Source organism: Balearica regulorum, chromosome 4, assembly GCF_011004875.1.
Source record: "Balearica regulorum gibbericeps isolate bBalReg1 chromosome 4, bBalReg1.pri, whole genome shotgun sequence".
NCBI classification, from domain to species: domain Eukaryota; kingdom Metazoa; phylum Chordata; class Aves; order Gruiformes; family Gruidae; genus Balearica; species Balearica regulorum.
In genome coordinates, this window is record NC_046187.1 from 74,841,825 (window position 1) to 74,866,007 (window position 24,183).

Here is a 24,183-nt window from a genome sequence, read left to right on the forward strand (position 1 = left end):
CATTCTGTACCTCTACAAAATTCACAATTAGTTTAATTTTGAAGAAACACAGAGTTTGAGCTGTCAGCGTAAAGATGATGGAATTTGCTCAGATGAAGGAACAGGATGGGCAGAGGAAGAAGCAGGATGTCACCATCTGAACCGCGATGGATGTTGGAGGAGGAGGACTCGTTTCTGGGAAGGTAGTGATGTCAGAAATAAAATACAAATAGGCAGGGACAGCCTTGGGAAGGTCAAGGCTTAAAAAACCTGAAGTGGTTAATACTGTGACAGGGCGGGAGTTTGAGGAGGGTGGAGCTGTTACAGAGACTTTGGGTGAGGAGGAGTTTAGTACTGGCCACCATTTGTGAAGCACAGGTGGTGGAAATGGGAATACAGGGCTGGAAATAAATGTCTGTTCTTCCTTAAAAAGGATTTCTCTGTTATGTTGTGAGACCTCTAAGGGATTCTTGCTTTCAGAATGATTGTGGTTATTTTCTTTTTCTTTTTTTCCCCTTGTTCAGGCCGAAAATAGAACTTTATGTAACAATAAAAGAGATTAAGTGTATTTCTTAAAGGAGATGTTTAATGCTAACACAACAGGACAGTGTTTTGGTTTTGTTTCTGTTCCATTCCTCCAACCAAGAAAAGTCACATGAAATTTATCATTAAATCAGAAGGACAAAAAGATTTTCTCAGCAGAACATGGTGTCAGTACTTTGACTTAGAAGGGAATTGTGCTGTATTTTTCCTTTTGCAATCTACTCGTCACAATATGTTGTTCCCATTACGAGCCCATGCTTCTGGAAATCATGTCACTTTTAATTGTGTTTTAAACTTTTTTTCATCACAGGATTTTCAAATACGAGTATATCTGCTCCCTATAATTTCGATGCGGAGAAAGAGACTTCCTAGGGCATGTTCTAGCCTTTCTATTTCGGTAACAAAGATCTGCAACTTGGTGGTAGAAGGCAAATGATTCATTTTGTCAGGAAAATGCCACTTTTCTAAGTGGTTGTCAGGGCACGTCTACAGCAAATACATAAAGATGAAAAGCAATCGTCTTATGTAAACTTTCAGCGGGAGTACGGGAAGCAGATACTGAATCAACAGTCAAGAGACTTTGGATGGGTTGCAATAAATATCTTTCCATATCTATTTGCAAAGTGGCGTGGGCTTGTAAATTGTGGGGCCGGTTGCCAGGAAATATCTGAACGTCCGTCGTTCATTTTATATGGGGATTGGGATACCAATAAACAAAATTTTGCCTGGGTTTCCATGGCTTAAAGAAACGTTGCGTAACTGCAATGTAATTTTTTTCAAGCAAACCAGAGGGAATATTAGTTAAAGCTCCTAGTGATTCAGGGAGTTGTGGAAATGCCTTGGAGAGTCACTGCAGTTTATCAGCAATATATTTTGGTGAATAAAATATGGGGGATGCTTTATACTTTCCTCACGAGTCAGGAAACCCCCTACAAGAGGCAGGGGAATACCAACTGTATTTTAAATCTTATCCATTGTTCTCTTTTAATTTGGCTCTGTGCCTTTCTAATTAAAAATAGGCTTTATATAAATTTATAGTATATACATTTATATTATCTAAATATATTTTGTATATGTAAATTAGGTCAAGATAACATGCTTTTTGAGTTGGACATTCTTCATGCCAAGATGTGTTCACTGATAAGCTGTAGAGAAATAATTTTTCAGAGATCTATTAGAAATATTTTCATGAGCTTTTTCCCCTCCGTTTTGATGCTTTTCCAGAAAGAAGTCATTGCCTCTCTTATTCAGAATTTAGTGTGATTATCTGTCATCGTCACAAAAGGGTTCTGACAGAAGGTTGTCCTAATATGAAAGGCTTTTTAGCTGGCGGTGGTAGGAGTCTCCTGCTGCTGGTCCATCACACTGCAGGGATGGGACTGAGGTACCAAATTTCCACCCGCTCCTGGTGGAAACAATCCAACGGGAGCCTTTGAACTGAGGTTGTCGAGCACCTTCTTGGATGTAGATCTGCTCTTCAGAAATTACTGTTTAAATTTGGAAACTCCAGTCGACTTTCTTCCCACCTGGCCCAGTGCTAACCCTTTGCACTCATCCAGCAGCTTCAGCATTGCTGGTCTCTCGGTCCCTTAGAAAACACGGATTTTTTTTTTTATTATTATTTTTAACTCTTTGTAGACCATGTAAGAGAAAAGGAAAACTGATACAAGGTCTCCATGGTACAGTTCCGCCTTTTTTAACACCAGAAATACACAGCTCAGGACAAGTGCTGTTAAGTCAATACACGTTTTCTTTGGTTAGCTTTGTCACGATACTGGTTAATTTTTCGGGAGTGAGGATGTCAAGCGGTATAGAGGAATCCAGCATTTTTTGCCCAGCTTCTCATTTCATTTATTAGGTCTTTTTGCAAATCTGTTTTTGTCTTTATCCAGCTAGATCACTTGATAGTCTTATCAACAATTTGGCACCTTCTTTGTCCTGTCTATTCCTGGCACTTCCCAAGTGCCTCAAGGAAGTTTCATCCTGTTGATAAAACCTGCTGTGCTAATGAGGCACTCATCCATGGTGATTTATTTAAGCATTGTAAATGGTTTCACATCTCTTGACTGTTTTGATCGCTAGCTGTTAATAAACTTTACCCGCAACTTGGATTTGGTCTTCTAGTTACTTCTGTTGCAGCGTCTGTCGCTGGTGGTACTATAGCTTCATCCCATTACCTGCACTTCTGGACCAGTATATATGTTTCCCAAATCATCAGAAATTAGTAGTGGACAAATTGCATTTTTGAGCCCTATGTTGAGAAGGAGGTTGGGTTGGACTAGATGATCTCCTGTGCTCCTTTCTAACCAAAGTTGTTATAAGATGAACAAGGAGCTCCTGGACAAACTCAAACACAAAAAGGAAGCCTGCAGAGGCTGGAAGCAAGGGCAGGTAGCCTGGGAGGAATACAGAGGAACTGCCCGAGCAGACAGGGATCAGGTTGGGAAAGCGAAAGCCCTGATAGAATTAAATCTGGCCAGGGATGTCAAAGGCAACAAGAAAAGTTTCTGTAGGTACATCAGTGATAAAAGGAAGACTAGGGAAAATGTGGGCCCTCTCCAGAAGGAAACGGGAAACCTGGTTACCCGGGATATGGAGAAGGCTGAGGTACTCAATGACTTTTTTGCTTCAGTTTTCACCATCAAGTGCTTGAGCCACACTGCCCGAGTCAGAGAAGGCAAAGGCAGGGACTGGGAGAATGCAGAACCGCCAACTGTAGGAGAAGATCACGTTTGCGACCGTCTAAGGAACCTGAAGGTGCACAAGTCCATAGGACCTAATGAGATACATCCGTGGGTCCTGAGGGAACCAGCGGATGAACTTGTGTCATGGAGTGATTGGGTAGTACTGTGTTGTCTACCCAGTGTATAAATGGGGATGGATGAAAGAGTGGCTAGTGAGGGTTTGTTAGAAAGTGAACTGGTTTGTTCCTCGGTTTTGCTGGCAGATGGTGTATCCCGTCATCTGTACAACAGTCTCTGGCCACATGGTTTGCCTCTCGGGTGGGGAAATGGGTGGGATCTCTTGGCACATCAGGGCATGTGGGACAGACAGCGGAGGGGAAGGTAATGCCTCCTTCCCTTAATTTCTTAAGTCTATTTTAGTATTTTAAAAAAATAAGAAAAGTAGACTTTTGCATCTGTTAGAATTCAGCAAGTGATAAAATGCAAATGAAGAGGTAGTTGCTGACAGTTTCAGTTTGGGTATGTCCCTTTTAGTCATACATGTAGCAAACCAAAGAGTTACGTTTATTTTTATACACATTTATTCTTAAAAATTGTATATCTGGTTTCTTTTAATTTCTTAGAAATTCTGTATGTTTTGCATAGTGGGTTAGCTCTAGAGGACATATAGTTTGAGTGACTTCACTTGATAGCAGATGTAATTTCAGAGGAGTAATGCCTACCAAGGATAGGAAGAAAGCCGTGTTTTAGTAGTTACCTTATTTTTGTCTATGCTTGTTCCAGGGAGGTAGAGAAATCCCTATCTGTATTTGCCCTTTTCATGAAGGAAATGGAAAATCTTTTTATGGTAGATTTTAAAGGAAGATACTAAAAAAAAATTAATCCAAGAAATTGCAGATCCTTTTACTTTTGTTGGGTGTTGTAAGCTTGACCTAGTTTTGAATATCGTTGTGGCTTGAAGAACAAAAAAAAAAAAAAGAGAGGCAAAAACCTCATATTAAGAATTTCATTCTGGAGACATTCCAGCATAGGCTACTATTTCACATACATATTTAATATTCTTAATTCATATTGAGGGCAAAAAGAGCATTGTTATAATGTTACATATGACTTAGATTAAATATGCTGTTTAAATTGAACACTCTAAAGGACGTGAAAGTGTTTATAAGTTTATTTTTATTCTCAGTTGTTACTAAAGCTAGTTAAGGGGGTTGAAAAATGTCTCATTTACAACTGTTTTTCTTCCTATTGCCAAATATTGTCATTCCCCCTTCTTCTCCCCTTGCCTCCAGGTTTTGAAAGGAACCAAAATTAACATGCCTGTCCTTATTAATTATGTTTTCTATTTACACAGTGCGATATAATGACAAAACAAGTTTCCTAATGTACCAAATCTTTATGTCACCACAGCTCTGTGAATATTCTTGTGCCTTTCTCTTCCTCCACCGAGTCCAAAACTATTTTTTTTTTTTTTTTTTTTAATTAACAAGACAGGATCTGCAGAATAAAGAGGCCAAAAGATATTTTTTCAAGATGAGGAACCTTCCTCCTTTTTGCAACGACTGGTTTGGCCGCAGGAGTGTGAATGGGGCATCGGGGGAGTCACTGGTAGAGGTGGATGTTTTTAAAATGACGTTATAGTTGTAACAACTCAGACACCTGTTTTCAGTGGTGCCCAGTTTAACTCTCAGGTTTAGCTTCTAAAGGTTTTGAGTAATTTTTTCTCCATGGTGTAAATTACTTTCTGCTGATCACAACTTCTTTTTGCCTCTACTGCTAGTTTGCTTGTCTCATGTTAAAAAAATAATGGTGCGGGTTGAAACTGTAGAAATAAAACTAACAGTAGTCTACACAGATTTATAGTGTATAAATTATCAAACTGCAGAGTCTTTTTATAGGATTATTTTAATGAGGATAATAGCGTTGATTTAACAGTCTAGGTTTCTCTACATTTGACTTGATACCGTGCAACATTTTAATTAGAAAACTAGAATGATACAAAATGAATACTGTAAAGATTAAGTGGATTAAAAATGGGCAGTTTGTAATGGAGTCTTGTAGAGAATCATTTTTGTCTTAATCCTCATTGACATTTTTATCCGTGTTATGGAAAAAAACCTGTGAAGACATCATTGATGGTGTTTGTAGTTGAGACAAAGATGGAAATTGCTGAAGAGAAGAAGTCATAGGCACAGATGGCTCTGGGTCACCTGGTTTAACGGGGTTAATTTAATATATGATTTAATACATTGAAAGATGAAGTCTGAGGCAGGAAAGCAGAAGCTACATGTCATATGATGGTAGGTTATCTCGATAAGCAGCAACTCCAAATTAGGATGGGAGATGGGCATGAGCTTCCAGAGCTTGCTTGGCAGCACCTTGGCCAAAATGAGAGATGGCTTCTGTTGCAGGCACAGAGAATCGCTTCTCCCGTGGGACTGAGCGGGGCTGCGGCAGGTGGATCCTTCCATCAGGTGGGAAAAGTTTCGGAGAAGATGTGCAAGCATGATTTAAAGGCCTGGGAAACATGTTATCTGAGGCAGAAGAGAGATACTTTGATGCTCCAAGAGAGAAAATAAAAGTCCAAGGTATTGTAAGTTAGATAAATTCAGATATAAGGTGGTAATTTTTAACTCCAAGATTAAACCCTCAGTGTACCATCAGTGAAGGGCGTGCAGAGGACCACTAACACAGCCCAGAGAGCGAGTGTGCAAGAGTTTGGGGACGGAGGCAGATGTTTCTGAGCAGCAGAAAGCAAAGGTCCCGTCGTCTGCAGGTCCCTGGACAGGAGCTCTCAGTGACAGGAGCATCGTCTGGTGGGTTCTGCGTGGAGGGGAGTGGAAATGCTTTAACGTGAAGCGTGTGTTGTAAAATGGAAACAGAAAAGAGGAGGGAGGGTGAGCTGTGCGGTGGCAAGTGGGAGAGGAGGGCTGCGGGGAGATTTTCTGACTTTTTTGAAGGAGGACGCTTGATGCCTTAAGAAGAAAGAAAGAAGCAAAAGCCAACACAACCCATGTACATTTTGAATAGTAACGCTTCCTAGATGTGGGGATAAAAATACAGAGTTTCAGAATGCAACAAGAAAAAAAATGAGGGGCCAAGCAGTACGCATTGTGTTTCTTTTGCCTGCTGTACCTAACGTTGGGAAGTTTTGTGACCATTCCCTAAAAATATTTAATCTTCAGAAATCGTATGTAGTTCGGCTTTTCTTACCCTGAATTGCAACAGCTGAACCCAGCCTACTGTGCCCGTGCTGGGACCGCTTAATTATGGAAAGCGACTGAATTCAGCTGCCCAGGGGTCAGGGCGAGGAAAGCTCCGTTACGGCATCTTCAGATTTGCAGAGAGTTAAGAAAACACAAGGGGAACTGATGAGCTGGATTCCCACAGCCGGTCCCTCCCCTGGGGTCCGCAGCAGCATGGGTGGTTTGGCATGCGAGCGAGATGATTATTTTTATTATTGCTTTAAAGCTGATATTAAATCAGAGATTGTACAGGGGCTTCTGCCAACCAAAACAAAAACATTTAGAATCTAAGTGGGGCCCTTCAGGGGTGCGTCAGAAATGAAAGTTTCCAAAATTATTCAAGTATACATGAAACAGCTGGAACTGCTTTGGGTTATGTTCCTGGTGTTTTGAGGTAATGCTATAAAAATCAAATACGTTTATTAGATTCTTAAGCTTTCTGCAAGAATTTCACTAGGACTATTTAATAAGCACTTTGCATTCAGAGTTCTATTCTTTTGTAAATAATATCTAACGCAGTTTTAATGTCTGTTTGACGTATATCGCTGTAAACAAGTCTGAAAATAGAGATGGAAGCTTCTCCTGAAAATTAGAACCCAATTAATTTCACTTGGAAGGAAACAAGCACTTCTCAAAACTGTGTTTTGAGAATGAAGCGTTTATTATTGTTTAAAACCTTGGGGATATCCTGCTTGAAAGAAATAGGAGTTCGCTGACACTCACCCCCTTTCCATTCCCTTGGTCTTGTTTTCGGTGCAGTCTTATTCCCTTTGTGTTTCTAAGGGATTTTTGCAAAGCGAAAGAAGTCCTCAGCATTTGTAACGATTAGATAACGATACAAAAAATGACAGAGCATCGCAGGTAGGTCTAACCTCCGGATAAGTTCAGATCATTTGCGGAGAAGAAATAGGCTGGTTTTCATTAGACCTCACTTCAGATGGCTTTCTTATTCTAATTAGGAAAATAAAAAAACCCAAAGCAGATACATCAGAAAATCAGCGTAAGGCTTTTTAGTGGAAGCGCCGTAAAGTTTGCAGTTAACATTTTAGAAGGACGATCAATACCCAGCATTCATCGCAAGTCTTTACAGCACAGGTGAAGCCTATTTTTCACTTTGTGGAAGCAAATGCCATCCACCCGTTTCCTGAAAGCACCTTTTGTAGGTACGTTTTAAATAATTGGAAAGCAAGAAACACAATTTTTCTCCTTTTTACGGATTTCCTAAAATACCTCTCGTGAGCTATTTCTTGTTGTCTTGAGGGAGGAGGCAGTAAAGGAGTTGCCATGGCGATGCGATTTCGGTTCCATCACCAGTCAATACAGCAGTGCTGTGTTACACGCTTGGCCCATCTGTTCCCCTCGGTGGAGACCCCATTCAGCTGGAGGTTTCCTTTGTGTTTGCAAAGTGGGGTAATAAGTGACCTTTTATTATAGGTGGAATCGCTACCTGGGTGGAAAATAACTTCTTTCAGATGTGGATGCTTTATTTATAAGGGATGGAAATAGGTTTGGGGTTTTTTTTTAATTCAAAATAAAATTATGAAAAGGTTTACAGAGATAATTTTTTTTTTTTTTTTGTCAGGAATAATCTGAAAGTCCAGTTCAGAATTGCAAAGTGCCCATTGAGCCCAGTGCTTGAATGAGCAAATATCTTCTGTATCATAGCACTGTCTTACTTTTAACTAGAGCTGTCTGAAAGAATGTCAAGTCATGAGATTATTTTTTTTAGTTGCCAGTGGTATTTGTAACTGAAAACCTTAAAAAAAAAAAAAAAAGGAATAAGGCTTTTCCCACCAATTATAAACTAAACAGTAGCACTATTCATGTTTAACCCAAGGCTTTAGCTTGAGAAGGTGAGGAGCACCCGGTGGGGGACGGAGCCGTGCCCCGCCTGCCCCAGTGCTCAGCCCTCCCCGGCTGGCAGCAAAATCAGTCGCCGTTTGCCGGGTTTTGTAACCCTGACCCTGGGTACATCCCGGTTATTGCCTTTTGGGGAAAGACTCTTGTTTTTCTCTGTGCTACAACATCCTGTGCTCCTTGTCTAACTTCCCTGAAAGGGAATCAATGCATAGGTTTTTTGGGTTTTTTTTCTCATTGCATTTGATACCATCATATGGTAAATGTTAAGTTCTTTGTTTTCTACTTTGAAAAAGAAGTGTTTTATTTTCTTAAATTTAGAGTAGAAAGACTGTGCACGGTAGTGGCGCCATGGCAGACCTTGTGCAAAACTAACCAAACAACTGGCAAACTTGCGATTAAAAAAAAATAGGCTGAATTTAAGCAGACCTTAAATACAGAAAAATACATTGTTTAAAAGCATTCAACTTGATGCTGGTGAAGGGAAAAAAGGGATTTCCCTGTCACTTCACCATCTTATATATGTCTTTTGCCTTTTGGCTTGTGGCTGAAAAGGAGATTGAATCCGAATTTCGTGGATCTTGCTGGGTTGCAGCACGGAGGAGAGCGAGCGAGTCCCATCTTCTGCAGGTTTGGGTTTGGACCACAGTGGTCCAAGTGGCAGCACTTCAGTGGGGGGATGAACTGGTTGCTTTTGTCAGCATGATCTCTGGTGTTCACATGGGCTGTTGTTGAATTTACAGTTTTATCTGGGTGCAGATCCCTTTCGGGTCAGTGGGGATGGACACTGGTGTTCCCTATTAGTATTGACCCACGCTGGATTGGGGGCCTGACTGTGAGCATCGCGGTAATGAGCGACATGGGGACCGAGATTGAAGAGGAATGGCTGTTATTTGTTATGAAGCTTTAATCAGGAGTCATAAGCACTATCTCCGTTTTTTAATTTTCTGATTCATAGTAATAAAATCCGCATAAATGGAGCGTTATTGTATAGCAGCCTTACTCATCTAATTGAGTCTCCTGCTCATAAAAGGTAATTAAATACAGACTGTGGCAACTGTAATTAATGAATAAGGGTGGAACGTCAGCTGCGGTGGATCCATAACCAGTTGTGCGTGTTGTTTCACAGGTCACCGGTTACGACAGGCGCTGATGCAGATGTAGAGCTCCAAGGAGGTGGTGACCCCAGCCACCTCCCGCTGTCCTACCGCACGTCCAGGCTAGGTGTAGCGGTGTTTTGACTCCGTCATTACGTGATAGTTTTAATACAAAGCAGATGTGCTCAGTAACTTTGATTTTACCTGTCTGGACTTTAAATCTTCAGGGAATAGAGAGTCATGTCACTTAGTTCCTTTGGAGATTTTTTTTTTAATGTAGTTGACTGTTGAGTTACAAAAACCTTAACTTTCCTGCAAAGAAAAAATGAGTGTTGCAGTAAGCCGTTTCATGCTTTTCTCCTAATTCATTTGGAGGTTAATAAAAACCCTGATGTTTTGGTTGGATGTGTAGTAGTCTTTGTTAATACCTCCTTGGTTTTGGCGTAGATGAAGCAAGACTCAGGCAGTAAGTTTCAGAGTTGATTAATCTCTCGCTTTAATATTTGGTAACTTCTTTTTGTTTGAAAGCTATGTTGTCTGCCCAAATCCGAGTTGTCTGAAAGTCTTCCAACAAACTGGTTAAGTAATGACTGTGCTAATGTTCACATCAAGGAACTATATTTCATATTTGATATTTTTTATAGTCTAAAAAACGCACGAGGGTGGACAGATGCATCCCCCTATGTTGAGAGAGATGCAGGGTTTGGGTTGTGTTCGCTGCAGCGCCTGCGCTGAGCTGTACCGTGGCAAGACCTTCACTTTTTTACTGGTGTAGAATCTCCCCATTAAAGTGGGGTTAATATTACAGTGGCAATAGTTGACCATTTGGTCACTGAACAGAAGAACAGATTTTTAAAAAAACTCCCCCATCTCTGGGTGGATGGTGGTAATTTCCAGTGATGTCTGTTGGTCTTAGACCTAACTTCCATTCGGTAGCTGAATGTGTGCTAATAACTTACATATTCAAAAAATGTGACCCTTTTCCGTAGTGTCATGGGACCTGGTTATTCAGCAGTTGGTTTTGGTTTTTAAAATACATTACAGTAAAATTTCCCAATTATTATAAAGAAATTCTGAACTATCAATAGGCATTTTTCTTCTTTTTCTTCTCCTAGTTCTCTTCTATTAAATGAAGTTCTGGTTCTTTTAGATATCTTTGGAATTGATATTTTTTAGTTTCTTTATGCTTAGATCCAGGGCCCACCCAGGAGAAAACTATCATGTGCAGTACAGCAGTGTTTGGGCTTTTTTGATAGCTTGCTAGGAAAAGATTTTCTATTCTCTTGCGATTTTAAAGTTACACTTGTCACTCTCCGTGGGCATTGGGAACCAGCAGCAGCTAACCGCTAACCAAAAATAGTTGCTGCAGGCACTTGGTTTTCTGTTTTGGTTTTTTTTTTTTTTCCTTTTCATTCTGGTGCTATTAATTCCTTCTAGTTGCAAGGAAAATGAGGCAATGTGGAATTTTCAGGAGGAAAGCCAGCTGTGGCCTGTCCAGCATGCGGTGATACCATGAACTGGACTTGTAATACAAAATGCTTTAGTTGTGTTAATACAAAGCACAGCAACCACACAAGGAAATACTATCTTCTTTAAGAGTTAGGCACGTGCTTCAGGATGGTTAAATGTGGAGTGAAATTACTTTGCTGAATAAGGGTGAACTGTAGAAACGAGGTAATTTGAACATCCTTGGAAGTGTATTTTCCGCCACCCCTCGTGGTAGGTGTACAGTTGTTATCTGTTCCAGGTGTTCCTTCTATTCTTGAAATTTCCGTTTGCATGTTGTTTCCAAGAGTGAAATCTTTTTGGCAGTGTTATTTAATAGTTGAGCAGATGATAATTCATTACTGAGATAATTATTTTCTAATTTTACACATTGCTCCAGAAGAGTGTCTCCTGCGCGGGCACATGCAGCATCTCGGAGCTAACTCCAGATGTGGGCGTTCAACGAGCGCCGCAGGACGTGAGCTGCCAGCTTCGGCATCCCGGCCAGCCGCGCCGTGCCTGTGGCGGTGGCAGGGGTTTGCGAGGGGAGAGCTGCCAGGCATGTGGGTGCCCGTCCCCTCCTTGGGGACCCGAGCGGCAAGTTGGGTGGAAACCATTTAGACCACCTTGACTTGGCACATATCTTTGACTGGTTGCCACTGTTTGATTTAATACTGTTAATTTGCAAATTGTTTCTTTTTAAGAAACGATAATTCGAAACACAAAAACGTTTTTTTCTTCTTATGCCTGTGAATTCCCAACCATCTCCAACTGCTGCTCAAGAGCTGTTTGCCAATGGCTCCTTTGTTTTCTTCATAGAAAAAATTGTAGATGTTAAAATCGCTTCAGCAAAAATCAATTTCAATTAGTCTCTGCTTTGTTATCCGTTAGCATATTAGGGGAGAGGTTCAGCAAGAGAAACCAGAGTTTTTTAGCTTCACCACTGGATATTGGTAAAGACATTGTTGATGGCCTCATCAAGAGGGTGGACATGGAGAAACAAATACGACTTTTCGTTGACCTGATTTCTGTCCAGGGAATCTCACATGACTTGTATATAGCTGTTTACACAAGGAAAGAAATCATCCAGCCTGGCTTCTGTATGGAGAAAGCACATGGAAAATACATTAAATTATTATTCTACTAAGTTCGTGATGTTGTATTTCAGCTCAGATGAGCTCACTTAGTGGTCTGTTGAGAGCAAGACAGTGGAGATCACAAAACTATTTCTGGATGATAGTACAGAGTTTGATTCAAGTTGAAAATAAGGTTGTTGAATGGTATTACTACAGCACTTACAGAGTTTATAAAAAATGAATTATAGATCAGATGGGGGATTATATTTGGAAATGTGCACTTATGCCTTGTGTGCTGTGACAGTAAATACTTCATGAATGCAAGAATTGCAAATTAAACGGCTGGTAATAGAAAAGTGATTCTATAATGCCAATTCCTGCCATTGAACTCAAAGTGAGCGACTTCCAAACACCTTTTTGTTCTACACGTTATTAAATAAAAGTAGTCTTTGTTAAGCAAATAGACAAGAGACTCTTAAATACTTCATTAAAACTCTTAAATAATCCCCTAAGACATTGCAAGTACTTTCTCAGCCATGCTCCCTTCCATATTACAGATGGTTTTTTTACAGTTTGTTATTCATTTTACAAATGTCAGAGGTATGTATACGAATCACTGGTTTTCACAGAATTTACTTAAAATATGTTTTACTTAAAAGGTTTTGGATGTTGTATGCTTCTTGCCAGTATTGGAAAATCAACAATTTTTACTTGCAATTTTGTCTGAATTTTCTGCCAGCCGTTCCACCTGAAAACCTGAAGCTGTGAAACCATGAGCTATCGGGTAATAGAAACATCTGGCTGGTGGGGACCTCACCTCTGATGGTGGAGCAAGCCCAGATGCAGCTGAAGTTTGCCCGAGACACTTGCAAAGAGCTCTTGTGGAAAGTTTAAATGCAAAGCAGAGTTTTATTGAGCCAGAGATTTCCGCAGCACAAGAAAATACCGTGCCAGGTGCTGGCAGTGGTGTAGGAGAGTTATGGTGGGTATCTCTGCGTGGTATTCATTATGTGAATTTTGCAGAACTGAGCTGATTTTAAATAAACCAACTTAAATGCTGCAGCCCTTCAAAGGGCAGTGCTGAGTTCAGTCTGAAGGAGCTGCTTCTGCGTTAACCCAGCTTCTTGGGTGGCTTCTGCAGCTCCCGCTGCCCTCCCTGGCGATGCTCTTACAGCCTCACTCAGGTATGTCTCCACGTACGTGAAGGAAGGACGATATTCTTGATTTATGAATACCAGTATGCTGTTAACTTGAGCGTGTCGGTTGTTCATGTAAAATGAGCACCATGGGCAAAAGAAAAAGATACTGAGCTTATATACATATATATTTTCTATATACATGTACATGCACACACACACATATAAATATAAATATATATTACAAATATAACCTCTTTCTATATAAATAAATAATATAGCCATTTTAGTATAAGAAAGAGGAAATTATTCTGTCCCCAGAGCATAAATTATTAGAAGTAAAACAGTCCTCTGCAACTGAATTGCTGCTTTGATTGTTGCTTGATGCGGAAGATAAACTTTATTAATAATTTTTTTTATTAAGTTATTGGTAACTTATGATGAAGTTGTGTGATATCAGCTTTTGAAAGTGAGAATTTCAGTTGCCTGAGTCTGAAGTATTTTAAAGAGATTTTTTTCATTATAAAGTGTTCTTGTTCCTAGTCATCTAATTTAAAGGAATGGCCATGCAATTAGTCATCTAATTTAAAGGAGTAACAGCTTAGATAATAAGAAAAATCTGCTTTTCTTATTGCAAAGTTTATAGTTGAATATTGGCAAGTTTCCCCAACTTCATCGTTTTTTCTGCTGAAATATTAGCCCTGAGTGGGCAGTCGATAGCAGAAGAATAGCTGAGCAGCCCCAAGGGGCCGAATAGAGCAGTTCCAGATGCTGAGAAAGCTTTTTGATATTCTTGTATTCTGTAAGAGACCAGTTGCAGTACTATAATTCTTTTGTATATTTTAGGAAAACATGTTTTAAACCTAATATTTACATATGTGGAGTCTCCTCTTCTGCACCTTGAATAAAGGTGAGCGAGGGGAAAGTGTTCTTTGCTTGAAATAATTTTTTTAAAAAAAGGCAAGAAAAATCTGTCTCATGTTTAAGACTTTTTTGAATCTTCAGAATTTTATTTTCTTGTTATTTCTGAAATTACTCTGTCTCAAATTTAATTCCTGACCTGATTCTTCAAACCCGTACCTACTGCTTTCCTTTTACACCCACGGAGAGTTATCGATTTTATATACACCATCCTCTTCAGTTACCGCTGCCCCTGCAAGCAGAATTAAGATCCCTCAGAAGGATGCAAAAAGAATGAAGAAAAGCAGATTTTCTGCAGCTCTTCTGACACCTATTTCTGCCATGAGACCAGCGTGCTCTTGCCAAGGCTCCACGGCTGAGTTAGGCTGGGCAAAGCTTTTTCTTCTGGGATTCTCCTTTCTCGTGGGGTGCTGGCATCTTTATTTTCACCGGTTGTCTCTGACAAGTACTTGGACATTCCTGTTTTCCCACAAGTGCTTGCCAGTTCTGTGTGTTATAGCTAATTTAGGCATTATTAGAGATTATATATTATTATAGGTAACTCCTCAAGAGCTTGGGTCAACACCTTAGTGTTTTCCTTTGGCCAGGAGCATATCAGTGAATTTGCTTATTTTTATTTTTTATTTAAAAATATTTTTATATTTTTAAAATTACAAAATGCAAACTAAAAGTTAAAATTTAACTCAAGCTGATCACACATTTCTCCGCACTTGGACGGTGGATACTTGGGTACAAGGCGGAGAGTGACAGTGGTAAAAGCTGTTGCACATCTTGCATTAGAAACAAGCAACCAGGCGGGACCAAGGACTATAAACAGTTGTGCCAAAATAATTAACGATGTATTTATCGGCTGGTGTGGGATAAATAATTGCTGTTGTTGTTTTCCAGCGTGCGTGGGTTTCCAGCATCAGCAGCGTGTGGTGGTTATCGGCTGTTCTCAATGCACAGTGGGAATGTCGGTATAACCCGTGCAGTAGCGCTACGGGAAGCCGGCGGCAATGGAAGAGCCGGCGCGATGCTCTGGGTTCAGCTGAACTGCAGCTTGCCGGAGATTTCCCTTTGGTTATGGGTACCGTCTCCATTAGTAGGGCTGGAGGTCGTACGCACCTCCTGACCGTGTTTCCCAGTTAAGCCAAGACCTTGACGTGCTCACTAGGTCACTCACAGAAGTGGAAATCAGGAAAAAGCATTTGCTATACCTGTAATTAACGTTTTTGACACCTGTAACTTCTGAATTCTTGTTAATCAGGCTCTCATCTGGTTTATTAGCTGCTTCTGGCTTTTTTGTGCCCGTAAGTGTTCAGATTCCCAGGTCTGGCTTGTGAGGTGGAGCTGCTATGGAAGCCGCTCTGATTAACCATCCTGGATGCTAACTTTGGGGGTTTAATTATCTTCCTAAAAACCAGCATGCCGTTACCATTTTAGAAACACATGCTCAGTTCTTACACAGATGACGTTCTTAAAATCTCTTTTTTTTAAACTTTTTTTTTCTTTTTTTTTTTTTTTTTTTTTTTCTGGGCCAAAAGGTTTCTGATAGCTATATATAGCTACATGTGATTTCCTGAGGGACCAGCAGCAGTAAATCAAACTCCGTCAGTCAGGTATGCATCTCTCCTGCAGCTCGCAATTCTCATGAGAAAGTTGAAAGAATCGTGAATTAAATTATACTTAATTGGTAATGAATTTAAATTCATTCAGTTTATTTCAATTTCTTCTGCTGCTTGAAAAGTAATTTTAAATAAAGGATGCAGGTACTTGCAGAGATCATGATGGCTCAGAAAACACTAAAATAGGGATGCTGAATGATGCGTTTAACTGACGATTGAAAAATTGAGTGGAATTTCGTGGAATGGGTGAAAGTACTTACGCTTTCTCTGTCTGTGACTTACAAAGGCAGTGTGGACTGAAAGGTTGGGTTTACATCTCTGTGTTTCATACACACAGGTTGTCAGCAGATTGTAATTACTCCTAATACCTACTTGTGGCTTTATATCTAATTTTTTCTTTTGGAGGTCTATTGCTTCTTACTTCTTCTGCTCAAGGAAACCGGGGCAAAAAATAGTAATTTGTCTTTCTTGCTTGCTAAACTTTTTTGTTAGAGCCATCTACGCTAAGGCATTGTTTTTTTCCGGTTAAAGTGTGAATGTTATTTATCAACTGAGATGTAACGGGATTTTGCAGAAGGAAATAGCCAACATATAGATGTATACTGTTCAGGATACGTATACATGCGTTTGCAAATTCCAGCTGTGTAAGAACAACCTGGGTTTGAATCGTACCAGCATAAAAATCTCGTATCTGCAGAAGTTTTCTTTCCTGCTTGTACAGTGGAGAAGAAGCTTCAGAAGCAAAAGGCTCCACATATAAATTTGAAAAATGGGTTAGGTATTTTGGGCCACACGTATGTCTTGTGAGTTAATCCTCCCTGGTGTCCCTGACTCTTCGTTATGGATCTCAGCAAGTTGTGCGTCCTTCCAAAATTAGGGAAACTTTGCAAAAGTGGAACTTTTTGAAAGTATAAAGTTTCAGTCAGACGTGAAGTGCTGCAGTGAAGATGGTCTGGCATATTTGAAGAGCTGCTCTTGTAATGGTCCCGACAGTAGATCATGAAAGAAAAGTGAGTGTATAAAAGTCTGGTCTCCTATTTACGTGGTTTTTTCATTGGTTGCCTTCTGTTTATTCGAGGTGGACCCGTAAGCTTTTACAGAGAGGGGAAGCTGATAGAGCACTTGGAACTCATGCGTTGCAGTCGTTGGAAATCATACTTGCTTGGTTTTATGCTACTCTTTCTTCTAGGCTTTTAATGTTTAAATCCCATCTTTGTTTATATTTTCTGTTTTGGAAAATGTACTTTTATATAGTGAAAGTTAAAAGTTTCGAAGCTTCGAACTGTGGGTTACCAAATATTTTCAGATTTTTTTTTTTTAAACCAAGGAAAACACAACCCCAAACCCAGCCCCTCTTCCCAATCAGCTGTGCTCTCCAGTGCCTTCTTTAGGCTCCAACTGAAACATGACAGGCAAATCAATAATTGCTGTTTAACAATGTGTTGGTAATAGTACAACTGCTGGACTGCGGAGGCTAATACCGACCTTCCTTCCTTGCTGGGATTGCATCGCGTATGTTGAGTTGTCTGTCGAGATCTACGGTTTATTTTCTGGGTGAGTCTGATGGTCGGAATCACAGAGAAAGCTTTGGATAAAGGGTGAGGTGGCAAATTCAGAGATGTGCAATGAGCTTACCAACTCCTGCCCCATGTTATTCTGTCAAACAATTAATGCTGTTACAAAAAATTCATGTCTTTAAAAAAACAACTCTCCCACTTGCCCTGCAGCTGGATAAATAGCGTAAAGCTCGTGCAGCTACTGAATCAAGTTACTTGAGGCTTTTTTAAATCTAGCTGGAGACTTTGCCTAGTTCAGCATCACTGCTTGGGAAGTGAGTGGTGATGAATGGGGTTTTCTGTGCTTTCGCAGCGAGGCTTGGAAGAGCGTTTGAGTTTCTGTGATTTTATTCCTGAAGTTTTTTGATAGAAAAAGCTTCTTGACGCGTTGATGCCATGCCAGAAGCCTGTGCAGGCAGCGATCAGCTTACCTGGGGAGGGGGTAATTCGGGAGGCCTTTTGGCTGCGCCTTGTGCCTGTAGTCAGCTAGCATGATGAGACGTCAACCTCATCGCCATGCCTGCTAAAAGGTGGGTTTAATGATATAAAATGAGCTTCTTTTTCACAAATCCTGAATTGACGTCTCTAAAATATAGTTTGGATTTCCCCTTGCAAGACCGTTCTTCCCTACGTGCCGTTGAAGGAAAGACCCTCAGGCTCACCACCATCACGCGCACCCCGAACGCTCGCCCAGGCATTTCTGGGAGCTGGTTAACATGACTGCAGTCGCGCCGGTCTTTTTGGAGCTACAGGTTTGCTGTTGCAATTATAACCAGTAATAAATAATAGACTTTAGCTTTGTAAGCACCAGCCAGGCATTAGATGCTGTCTTGGAAACCTTGGCTTCATGGCTTGATTCTTTTTGGTACCTTTCTGCGCCTAATAGTGACATATTTGATTTTTTATTTTTTGTTGATGAGACATAAATTTCCAACTTGTTTTAACTTCTTGTTACGCATCAAACGTATAACTGCATACATCAGAACCTTCTACCAAGCAAGCCTTGAAGCTAAACACTGATGAAGATGCTTTCTCCAGAGAAGCAACTTCCAACTAAATCCATAGTCAGTCCGTACCAATGATGCTGGTTTTGGGGAAGGGAAGGAGTCGGTGGAGCGTTCAGGAGCGGGGAAGGGAACATTTTCTGAGGAAAATTTCCGAATGACTTTCTAATGGAGAGTAAATTTTTGCACAGATGTTAATGTTGACTTCAGGTGATTCCTGGGAATATGCTTTCACGTTGTGTAAAGAACAAACCTGGCTAATGCAGTAAAACAGTTTATTTATTAAATGCAAAAACTGAATGTTGGTGCTAAATTAAGGTTAACAGAAACTTGTGACATCTAATGCTACATTAACTAAAACATTAACATGACTAGTTAGTGTTTATTTAGAAGTAAATAAACTCTTAAAAATCAGTGAATGCAAAAAACATTGCTAAAAATATTTCTGAAAATACTGCATATGTGAAATGAGATGGAGTTAATCTCGGTCTGAGAGTCCATTGCCAGGTAGGGTTTGCATTTCATAAATTGCATTTTGGAAGCATGCGACTGATAAACCTTTTAAAGATTTTCCAGTTTATCCTGTTTCTCCTGTGAAAGTGATTCAGAGTATACAAATGCTCATTGGCTGTAATTACAAGAAAATCAGTAATCATTATTATTATGCATCCGAACCCATCAGTATGTGCTGCAGGAGGCTTCGCTCAAGTACTTGTGATTAGAAATTTTTCATTTCCTTTGCTGTTGCAAAGTTTCCCTGGGTTTATTTCCAACTTTCAGCACCTCTTTCCCGAATGCATTTTAATCTTTAGCGCTGTCTGCATTAAAGAAAAGGGGAAATGAAAGTTTGGGGGGAAAAAAAAAAAAAACAGAAAAGCTTTAAGAAGTGTGAAACATAAACAGTATAATTTAACCGAGGAAGGACCTGGCAAAGTCTCCCCTGTCTGCTTATGTTGCAGGTGGCTTTATGCTCAAAGCACTGTGAAACACCATGCAAAAGCTGTTTTGAACTTTAAATGTAATCAGGCCAATTGTCTAAAGATATCAGTAATCATCCCCTTTTTTAGGAAGTTCTGTGAAACAAACCAAATGCAGTGCTGTGGGTTTGTTTGTGGATTTTTTTTTTTAGCTGAACCACTTTTTAATTCTGTAAGCAGAATTAAATTCTTTCAATTGCTATGGTGCATTTTATCTGAGGTGAGTTAAAATAACTTTAAAACGTTGTTGGACTGATTTGACTCAAATTTTCTGAAGCGTTTGCTTCAGATGGAGCGATCTGTCCTCATTGCCCCCAGATCATCTCCTGTCCGTGTGCGCGGGGGTGCACAGCAGGAGGGGTTGGATGGATGGTGGTGGTGGGAGCTCCAGCTCCATGCTGCAGAAGAAGCCCCAGTCTTGAGAGCATCTTCTGGAGTAGGAGTAGAGGGCAATATATTAAGAGCATGCACCTCTTCTGCTCCCAGAATGATGAAGGACAGTGAAAACGAACGAATGTTACGTACAACAGTTGTGTCCAAAAGGCCAATTTGCAAATACTGGGGGAAAAAAAAAAAGATTTTGTCAAAGACGCTGCAAAGTTGTACATAGTTACATGCTAGTTAAAGGCAATGGGAGCTTCGTTGGGGTTCTGATGGTTTGTTGTGGTGGGGCTGCACGCAGGTGAGCCTGCCCCAAGACTGGTCCCAAGCAGCAGTTGTCCAAGATGCTGTATCATAGGTGGGGTTATCATTTTTGTAAAAAATACTTCCTCTTGCAGGTCACAATCTGGTATTGTCCTTAAGCTGATGAACCTATTTCTGCTTCCAAAGTATACGAGGAATGGAGGCTGACGGCCAAACTCTGCTCCCTTCCACTGTGACCCCCAGTAATGCAGTTGGGGTGCAATATGTGCCCCTCTTCAGAAGGATGCTGTCTGTGGGAACTGAGACTGGGATGTGAAAGATGAATTTTTTTATTAAAAAGAAGTTAGCAACAGCGGAGCGAGCTCTGCAGTCTACAGGAGCACAGCGAACCCTTCTTTACATTTATCATGGAGCTATTTCCCTAAAATGCGTTACTATTTATTTGCAGCTATGCGAGGCGTTGGGCAGGATTGTGTAGGAAACGAAAGCAAAAGCTTGTCTGCGAAGGGTACATGGCTTAGAGCAGCGTGGTTCTGTCATTATCTGTGCTATCGGGTGTCTGCAGTTACAGCTGTCGTGTAAGTGGTTTAAAAAAAAAAAAATGCTGCTGTATTTGGGCTCTGCCTGTCACTTGTAGCTGAGGGTTTGGCAAATTATAATTTTTCTTTCTTCGCTTAACAAGTTATTTAAAACAATATAATTGAAAATGAGGGGTGGATTTATCAGAGGGGTTGTGGCCCCTGGGGCTTTGCTGCCCTCTCTCCGTCCCTGCTGCCCCGCTCCACGTGGGGTACGCGGCAGGCTTGGGTGCTGCAGCTGCAGCCAGCTGTGCTGTACAGCTCCACGTCCAAAATGTTTGCCCCGATTGTTTCTGCTGATGTTATTGCCTATTCAAACAAGGCACAGCTTTGGCCTCACAAAACCTCTTGTGTCACAAATGATTTTTTTTTTTTTTTCCTTTTCTGTGAATGTTGAAATTTTCCAAGCAGAAAGAATTGTTCTTTTTTTTTTTTTTTTTTAAGTGTTCACACTGGAGGAATTATAATATCACTCACATACATACATCATCGGGTTGGCGGACAGCGAGAGGGGCTGACAGATTGGGAAGCCAGATTTGAGAGTAGTTTCTGAACTGTTGCGTGTCATGTCTGTGTTCGCGATAGAAGTGATGGGTTTAAGGGGCATTGCCGGGCACCCCGTATGTTTGGATTAGTACAAGCAACCCCATACTGGCTATAGATAAGATGTTTTGATGACAAGCTCATGTGAATAGTCAATAGTGTAAAAATCAAAGGTAAACGGTAGTGTTATAGAATGACAATAGAAATGAGAATTTTGCGTGTGCCATGTCTAACTGTGTGGCTGGAGCTGTTGCAAAGATGTCACCCTGGGGCTTACAAGAAAATAATGAGATAAAATTAATTACTTGAATTTTATTCTTCATTTTGGTTATTGTGCAGTATTATACATGTATGTCTTCCTTCCTCTCCCCCATGCCAGGCTGATATTTCTGCAAGTATTTTAAAATTTCATTTGTTTCCAAGCTTAAAAACCAAACAAAAGTGCATCACCTTAAAGTTACCCTGCGAGGCAGTTTATATATAATTCGCTGTCTTTTGTAAACTTTTGTTGATCCCGCTGCTCTTAAAAGGAGTAGTACAGTTCCACAAGTTTGTCACATCTCTTTCATCGACTGCTTCATGGCCTGATGCCCCGTCCAGCAGGATGCAGGTAACAGGGAACTGTCATGAATCAAACAAGTGCTTTGCTGCTATGGCCTTGGGTCATCCGAAAATCTTACCAGATTACGGTGTCATGAACATCATCTGACGTGGGAGTGATGGCATGAGGAATATGTTATGTATCACTTTTGCAGTTATGAAATTCGGGAACAGTTTTATTAATGGGATTGAAGTACAGTATTAATTATATTCCATTATTGCTACAAGATTTAGCAGTCAAATTTCTTACTTGATTAATAAACAAGGCGTTGGCTTGAATATTTTTCAATTCTCTACCCTTGTTTGTCTCAAAGATAATTGTTTTTTATCACATTGGTACATATCCGACCAAAAAAAAAAAAAAAAAGGCGCTCCGGTGGTATTAGTATTGCATTGTCTTGCATTGCCTTTATTAAAACCTTCTTTGTCCTATTGTTGCTAAGTGATCTATCCATCTTAATATTTTCCCGATGTCTAAGCTACTGTCCGTTAATGGCATCCTAATGCATTCTGAATTGACATATTTCACATAATTTAAACTCTGCTTACCTATTTATCATGCAGAGGTCATAACTTAGTAAGCGAAAGTCACTCGAAGGATTTTTCTTTGCTATTTCTCTAATTTTCTGTTGCCACTCTATAAGGAAATCACAGCTCTTCCACTCACTCATTGTACAGTTGTGATAAAGGCTCTTCCTCACCCTGGCATCCGATAGACAGAGGAGCTTTGTACGTTTGATTTCCTTCTCTTCTCTTCGTGTCAGCCTGACGTGATATTAAAAACTGGAAACCGGGATGTTTTGTAGAGCCGTTCCTGGCCCTGGGAGGAACAAAGATGACCTGGCTGGCGTGGCATCCATCCTCGCACAGTGAGACTATCAAGTCGACGCTCGCTGAGGCTGAGATTACGTGTCACTCAATCTTGTCAAAAATTCTATGAATATTCAATGAGGATTTTAATGTATTGTCATCAAGGAAGCAATTTCTGTGTAGTCATATTAAGCATGTTGTCATCTCTGCAGTTTAAATACATTGTTTTGCCCATGAAGTGACCTTAGGCAATTTTAAAATGGTCTCGTTTTTTTTCTCCATTTGCCTTATACCAAATAAATTAGTTTTTACCTAATAGGAACGAACCTAATATGGATCTAACACATTTGTATAGGGAGAAGCACATTCTAATAAATAATCAGGGAATTATTCTATATATACCAGGATTTATCTTTTCCACTTATGCTTACACAAAAGGTTTGAGATATGGTCAGGTAGACTGTAGTCAAGTTGTTCTCTAACCGAGGTTTCATAACGAGTTCAATTTTCAAAGGGGAGCCTGTTAATTTAGCTCCATCCTTCCACTGCTGATGATGTTTAAATCACTGGATGCTTCATCGTTGTATGTTCAGGTGTCGTTTAAGCTTCATTGCCCAGGCTAGCTTCTCATTTGCATAGATAGCGTATGAGTATATTTTGTTGTATACAGATTATTGTGGGAAAACAATTGGGGGCTAGTAAAGTATAGATTTTGAAGTTTATTTTCCTGTGAACTTTATAAATTACAGAACTTTTAGAAGTCTGTATCTCTATATGTTCTGTGAGAATGTGATGAACATTGGGTTTTTTTGAGAGAAAATTGGTATCCGTAATGCTGTGATTTATTTTTTTTCAGTTTGTCGCAAACTGCAAATTTTTCTTTTGAAATCAGAACAAACTATTGCAGGATATACAGAATGTGGCATTTTAAACTGAAATGTGAACAGCAGAGCCTTGTTAGTCATGCCAGCGGTTGTACTGGGAACAACAGGTATATCATCGGATGGACGGGAATGGTGGGACGTCTGATGTGCACTGAAATCAAGGGAGGAAACATTAGGATATGAAAATACTTTGTTGTTATGCTGTTCATTAGAAAACCTGAAAATCCTGAAAAGTACAGAAAAGTATATTTTGCTTTAAAATTATTTGAGTAGTAGACTACTTATTAAGTCAATTAAACAGCATTTCGGGCTGGGAAGAGAATGGTATATTCATAGCTCCAAAGTGTACCTCTGGGCCAACGCTTTAAAAATTAACTGGAAAATTTCAGTACCTTTTATGTTTGTGTGAGAACATGAAAGTATCTGATTTTTCAGAGGATGGATTATCATCACTTCCAGACCCAAGCAGTAGTCACTTTTGAAAAAGACAGTCAGCGTTGCGTTCCTGCACCGCATGTCCCAGTACTGGAGGAGAAGTTTTTGCCGGTTTTGTAAGGTGACATTCCCAGCCTTGAGCTTTGCAGCCAGACTTGAGAAAACTTTCCTTAGCACCTTCCCAGGATTGTTTCCTCTCTTCTATAAAAGCTATCAAAGTAGCTTAGTGATAAGAACCTTCCAGAAGTTTATTTTACTTCACTTACCTCATGCATTAGTTATGCGTGTGACTAGTAACGCTCTTTGGTCATAGCCTTTGCACATGGATAAATATAACGAATATACGGATAAACCTGAGCTCTGGTTATGGATGAATGCATCTATGTACTTTTAAAAACAGGCTGCGAGGTACGTTTTATTCAAAGACCCAAAGATGTCCATTTGTAAATAAACAAGTAATCCTTGTTGGAAAAGCGTACTTTTTGTTTGATAAAACCAGGAATGACTGATTTAAGTAATCA

At 40.1% G+C, this 24,183-nt stretch overlaps 1 protein-coding gene across 12 annotated transcripts in view; it reads left to right on the top strand.

Annotated features, from left to right (window-relative positions):
* Positions 1 to 24,183, top strand: part of CTBP1 (C-terminal binding protein 1) — a 248,970-nt gene that overhangs the window by 109,125 nt on the left and 115,662 nt on the right. The gene's annotated exons all lie outside the window — the stretch shown is intronic.